This window comes from Aethalodelphis obliquidens, unplaced genomic scaffold (genome assembly GCF_003676395.1).
Source record: "Aethalodelphis obliquidens isolate GAN/ISIS:26980383/991018 unplaced genomic scaffold, ASM367639v1 scaffold9, whole genome shotgun sequence".
Lineage (NCBI taxonomy): Eukaryota > Metazoa > Chordata > Mammalia > Artiodactyla > Delphinidae > Aethalodelphis > Aethalodelphis obliquidens.
The window spans coordinates 31892609-31898903 of record NW_020837953.1 but is presented as its reverse complement, the minus strand read 5'-3'; positions in this window follow the sequence as shown (position 1 = coordinate 31898903).

Here is a 6295-nt window from a genome sequence, read left to right as displayed (position 1 = left end):
ATGTGACTGTGGGCTGAACCCCAAATCTCTGTGGGCCTCAGAAGCTTCATCCGGGACAACGCCTGCTTGCAGCGATGCTGTGAGGACAAAGTGAGATCCTACGTGTTGAATTCCAAGCAGTTTCTGGCATACAGTAGGAGGACTTTGCTCCCCCTTCCCTCTGACTAAGGAACTAAGGCAAACAGGCCCCAGCAGACAGGCACGCATCTTTCATGCAATTACAATTGCATAATAATCTTCATTCTTACGTTTATAAAGTTCCTTTAATGCCCTTTTATCTTACTGGGTCTTCACAACATCCCGTGGAAGGAGAGTCTACAGTCAGACTGTCTGGGTCCAAATTCTTCTTCATCACTTAACTGAGAGACCTTGGGCAAGTCTCTTTATATTTCTGTGCTTCAGTTTTCTCATCTTTTTTTTTTTTTTTTTTTTTTTTGCGATACGCGGGCCTCTCACTGTTGTGGCCTCTCCGATTGCGGAGCACAGGCTCCGGACGCGCAGGCTCAGCGGCCATGGCTCACGGGCCCAGCCGCTCCGCGGCATGTGGGATCTTCCCAGACCGGGGCACAAACCCATGTCCCCTGCATTGGCAGGCGGACTCTCAACCACTGCGCCACCAGGGAAGCCCCAGTTTTCTCATCTTTAAAAGGGTAGTAAGAAAGCCCACGCATGAGTATTGGTTTTATGGGGCATGAAGCCGATACAATTTTGTAGGGCCTTCATTAAGAATAGAAAATCAGGTGTGAAAGTGAACATTTAATAAATGATAAAACAAATCAGTACAAAGTACAAACATCACAAACCCAGGAGAATAACAAAGTACTTTTACTGATCAATTGCCTGACAATATTTGCCTACATATTTTAGCTGCACACTCTTTGCTCGCCTCTTCACATGTTAATGATATTTATTTTGAAACTGACGCAAACACCGAAAGGTTGCAGGTACAGTACAGGGAACTTTTTTTTTACCTTGAACGCTTTGGAAGTAAATTGCCAACCTGAGCCCCATCACCCCCAAATACTTTAATGTGTAAATCCTACAAACAAGGACATTTTCCTACATAACCACAACATAATCATCAACATCAGGAAATTAACATTGAATAAAACCAGGAAGTTAACATCTAATCTCATTGAACATCAGGAAATTAATATCTAATCTCTAGTTTTCGCCTTTAATGCTCCAGTGAAATCATTATAGTAAAAGGGCTCAGTCCAGAATCACACATTGCATTTCTTCGCCATGTCACTCTAGCCCCTACTGGTCAGGAAAACTATCCTTAGTCTGTCCTTGCCTTTCACAACCTTGAAACTTTTGAAGAGTTGTTATTTTGTCTCATGGCTTTCAATTGGAGTTTGTCTGTGGCTTTCTTGTCATTAGACTGTCCCTGGAAGTGATGTTGTGTTCTTGATACACCCTAATATATCAGGGAGGACACATTTCCATTTGTCCCAGGGTTCACTTGGTCACTTGATTAAGGGGATTTCTGTCAGACTCTTCCGTATACCAGTTACTCTTTCCCCCTTTTTAATGAATCAGTATTTCTTTCTTTTTTTAAATATATATATATATTTATTTACTTATTTGGCTGCACTGGGTCTTAGTTGTGGTACGCGGGATCTCTGTTGCCGCTCATGCGGGATCTTCCTTGCGGCATGCAGGATCTTTAGTTGCAGCATGTGGGATCTAGTTCCCTGACCACGGATCGAACCTGGGCCCCCTGCATTGGGAGCGAGGAGTCTTAGCCACTGGACCACCAGGGAAGTCCCTGAATCAGTATTTCTTGAGGAGGTACTTTGAAACTATGTAAACATTCCTCCTCATACATTGAATGTACTTGTGTGTGTTTGTATTTAACTATGAATTCATGGTCTCCTATTTTATTCAGTGGCTTGTAGTCGTTACCATCGTTATTTATTTTGATGCTCAGATTGTCACAGACTTGGCCGATGGGATCCCCTTCAAGCTGGAGTCTATGTCCTTTTGACATGCCCCCATTACTCTTTGAACATCTTTTGTTTCCTAGTATACGAAGATATCACTTTTCCAGCCCCTGGAATCAACTAGTACTACGCGTAGCTCTGATTTAATCTTTTAGTAGAGAATAGTATTTAAAAACCATGATCTGGGGGCTTCCCTGGTGGCGCAGTGGTTGAGAGTCCACCTGCCGACGCATGGGACACGGGTTCGTGCCCCGGTCCGGGAAGATCCCACGTGCCGCGGAGCGGCTGGGCCCGTGAACCATGGCCGCTGAGCCTGCGCGTCCGGAGCCTGTGCTCCGCAACGGGAGAGGCCACAACAGTGAGAGGCCCGCGTACCGCAAAAAACCCCCCAAAAAACAACAAAAAAACCCCCACCATGATCTGGGTACCAGAATCATATTTAGAAACGAAGATCTATTAATCGTTATTAGGGTGCCACTGCTTCCCAGCCCTCCCAGAGTTAGGGAATGTACACACACACACACACACACACACACACACACACATTTATACCTATGTTTATTTACACATACTGAAAAACATGAGTTCATACTATTACCTGTAATATTAATCCACTATAATGGGATTCATTCTAGTTTTCGCCCTTTCTATATTATACCTCTCTTCTCTGACATTGAGAAATCTGGTTTTCATTATTTTTAACTTATTTACTCATTTGGATCAAGCCTCCATTTGTAACCAATCTGCTGTCTCCGCCACAACCCTCTCTGCTCTAAGATGCCTTCCTCTCCCCACTTGGGCTCTGATAGCTCGGGTCAGGTTGCCCCCTCCCACTCATGGACTTCTTCACCCTGCTGGGCCTGTCCCTCTATGCCAGGTCGCTGCTCTTTGAGGACACCCTCCTGCCCCTGCTGAGGCCACCGTGGTGCCCTCTTTCACTGGTGTGTGCTTTTCCCTTGTTCCTTTCTACCCAATAGTTTTAGGATGGACATTTTCAGGAACACAAAGGAAGAGAAGGAGGTAGAGCTGTCAATGATTTTTAAAAATAAATTTCTACAGTGAGAATAGAGAGATGATTCTGTCTTTCCTCTTGCAATGTTAATTTTTTTTAAGTTTTATTCTTGATAGTAAGGAGATGTAAAACATGCCCTTTCACACATAGATGTATTGGGTTGGCCAAAAAGTTCATCTGGGTTTTTCCATAACATCTTACAGAAAAACCCAAATGAACTTTTTGGCCAACCCAGTATTTGCTACCTGTAGTACTGCTTGTAGGTTTGTAATCAGAATTTTTATAAATTCTACATTGTGTAACGCCTATTGGAAAAGAAAAACATGCATGGAACATTTATAATTGCATATGCTGCCTATTCCTTATAGGAGGGAACTTCCTTTTAGAGTTGGTGTCAATATGAAATGACAACTTAGTGATGAATGATCGAAAGAATTTTGCACAGATTTGCTTCTTGCTCCATACAAATCCTTGTTTCTCCTCCACCACCCGCATACTTCCAGGTGCCTTGGGAATAATTTATATTGGGAAGAAGGATAGAGTGGGAAAAAACAGTGATCTTGACCAGTTGTAGTTTAAATTTTTATTTTTTGCAAATTAAAAAGAAAAAAATATACATGTATTTGACCCTAAGAAGACATTGCTGGGACCTAAGAAGACATTGCTGCCTTGGAAGGGCCCATGCAAATGCAAGGTCCTGGAATTTGAGCTTCATTAGTTTCACAGCAAACCTGCTTCTAATAATGCGTTTCTTAGGTGCTGTGAGAACATAAAGTGCCTGGCACAGCAAGTGCTCTGTAAAAGAGGACAATTGTTATTGTTATTGTTGATGCTTTCACCCTTGTTTCCTAGAGGAAGAGGTTGAGGAAGAAGTTGAGGAAGAGGAGACCCAGAGGAGGGAGGAGAACCCTCACTGGGGGTCATGGAAAAGCTGGGCTGGAAGTTGGGATCCCGGGTTTTCCGTCTTGCTTTTTTTTGCACTGTGAGGAACTGTGTTTTCTGAGCCCTGTGTGTGGCCTGAAGGCCAGGGTCAGCCCTGGAGGCCCTGGAGGGTGAGATCCTCAGCTGGGATCTCCACAGCCTGGAGCCTGACTGGGGCCATTCACTCAGAGGGGTAGGAGGCCTCTCGGGGGAAGATGGTCCATCAGCTGCCCTCTATCTGAAGGGAGAGACACAGGTCAACCCTTAGGAGTCCCCAGTCTCAAGAGGAAGACACAGCTCTAGGAACCCCAGACCTAATTGGGATGGCACAGGCCAGGCCCCAGAGACCCTAGTCTGATAGAGGAGATAAGCCTGGCTCTTGGGGGTCTTCAGTGTGATGGGGAGACACAGGCCAGCCCTGAGGAGGCCCCATTCTGGGGAGGGAGAGACAGCCCTGCTCCTAGTAGCTCTAACAGGGGAGCGTCGGTGGGGGGCGGGAACCCTACAGTGGAGCCACGGGGCTGAGTAGCTTGAATTTGGAAGGCTTTCTGGAGGAAAAGGTCATGACAACACTCTCTCATCTGTACAGCACTCTATGGTTTACAAAGTGCTTTCCCAATAATTATCTCATTTAATCGTCATGTGACAATGGGACGAAGGTGTTACTATTCAAACAGGGACAACAACCATCATCATTCTAAACAGTGACACTTACTGAGCACCTACTGCCCAGTGTCAGGCATTGGGCTGGGCATCATCTGTAAATTAAAGGGCGCCCCGCAAGGCAATGTGGGTGAAAGTGCTTTGCAATCCTATGACCACGGTGCACACGTATGCTCTTGCTCTGTACAGAGGCCTGACTACTTGAGGATGCAGCTGGGAAACCCTGGGCAGCAGAGGGCCTGGGTTAGGGACTGGAACTGGGAGGCAGGGTCAGGACTAGATGCGTTTTCATACTCTGAACACGTCATGCAACTTTGTGCCCCCAAGCTGTTCCCTGTGCCTGGGATGTCTTTCTGTTACCCTTTCAGTTTGGTAAATTCCTGGTCACCCTTTATGGTCTAGCACAGGCTTCACAGTTTTTCCCTCTCCACCTCTTTGGCAGAACAATTTGCTCGCTCCCTGAGTTCCCAGGTCATCGGGTTCACCCCCCAAATAGAGAACTTAGCACATGGTGGTGTAATCACGCACTTACCTGCTGTTGATGGTGTTCAAATATAGATGGGGTCAGACTAGGGGAGGCTGACTTATCACCAAGAGGCCTTCCTGGGCAACGTTTATTATTTCAGTGAATTTACCAGGGCTCAAGATCAGGCCTAGGTCTCTCAGCGGGGAGTCACATCAAACAAGCACCTGGGTCTGATTTATAAAATCAGAATGCCAGTTCAGGGAGGCGGAACTCTGAGATAAGAAGTGGGTAAGTGTGTGGGTGCTGGAGTCAGGCTGTGTGGGTTTGAATCCTGGCTCTACCCTTTCAGCTGTGTGGCCTTGGGCACATGACTTCATTTCTCTGGCCCTGTTTTCTCCTCCCCTAAATGGAGATAACAACATAGGAGCATTATGTTAAGTCAAATAATGTTTATAAAGTGTTTGGTACGGTACTGGGCACTTAAATTTTACCAATTTGTAAAATAAATTTTACCAATGTTTATTGAAAAGTTCTATAATGAGAGTCAACAGTAACAGGCACAGACCATTTATTCATTCCCCAAATATTTATTGAGGTTCTACATTTGAGGCTCTGAGCTGAATGCTCGGATGAATCAGACAGTTTCTATCTTTCTTGAAGTTTATATTCCAGGGAAAGGGGATGGATATAGAACCAAAATTTCTTTCTTTCTTTTTAAAAATATTTATTTATTTATTTATCTGGCTGTGCTGGGTCTTAGTTGTGGCATGTGAACTCTTAGTTGTGGCATGCATGTAGGATCTAGTTCCCTAACCAGGGATCGAACCCGGGCCCCCTGCATTGGGAGCACGGAGTCTTAGCCATTGGACCACCAGGGAAGTCCCTAGAACCAAAATTTCTTAACTGTATATTTCAATTGTGGTAAGTAATTACACAGGATGAGCACAAGTTACTTTGAAAGCAAAAATCATGGAGATGGAGACTTAATCTGTATCTCAAGGTCAGTAAAGACCTCACAGAGGAAGTGGCATTTGGGTTGAGACTTGATGGGTGAAAAGGAGTTGCTGGTAAAGGCCTAGGAAATAGGACAGGGCATTTGAGGAAGTAAAAGTGGCCAGTGAGGAGGGAGCCTGGTGTGTGAAGGGGAGTGTGTGGGACAAGATGAGACTGGACAGGTGGGCAGGGCCCTGATGTTGCTGCTCCTTGGAGGCCATGGTTGGGAGCTTGGAATCTATCCTGAATGCAATGGCAATAGGGCTAATTTTTTTTTTTTTTTTTTTTTTTTTT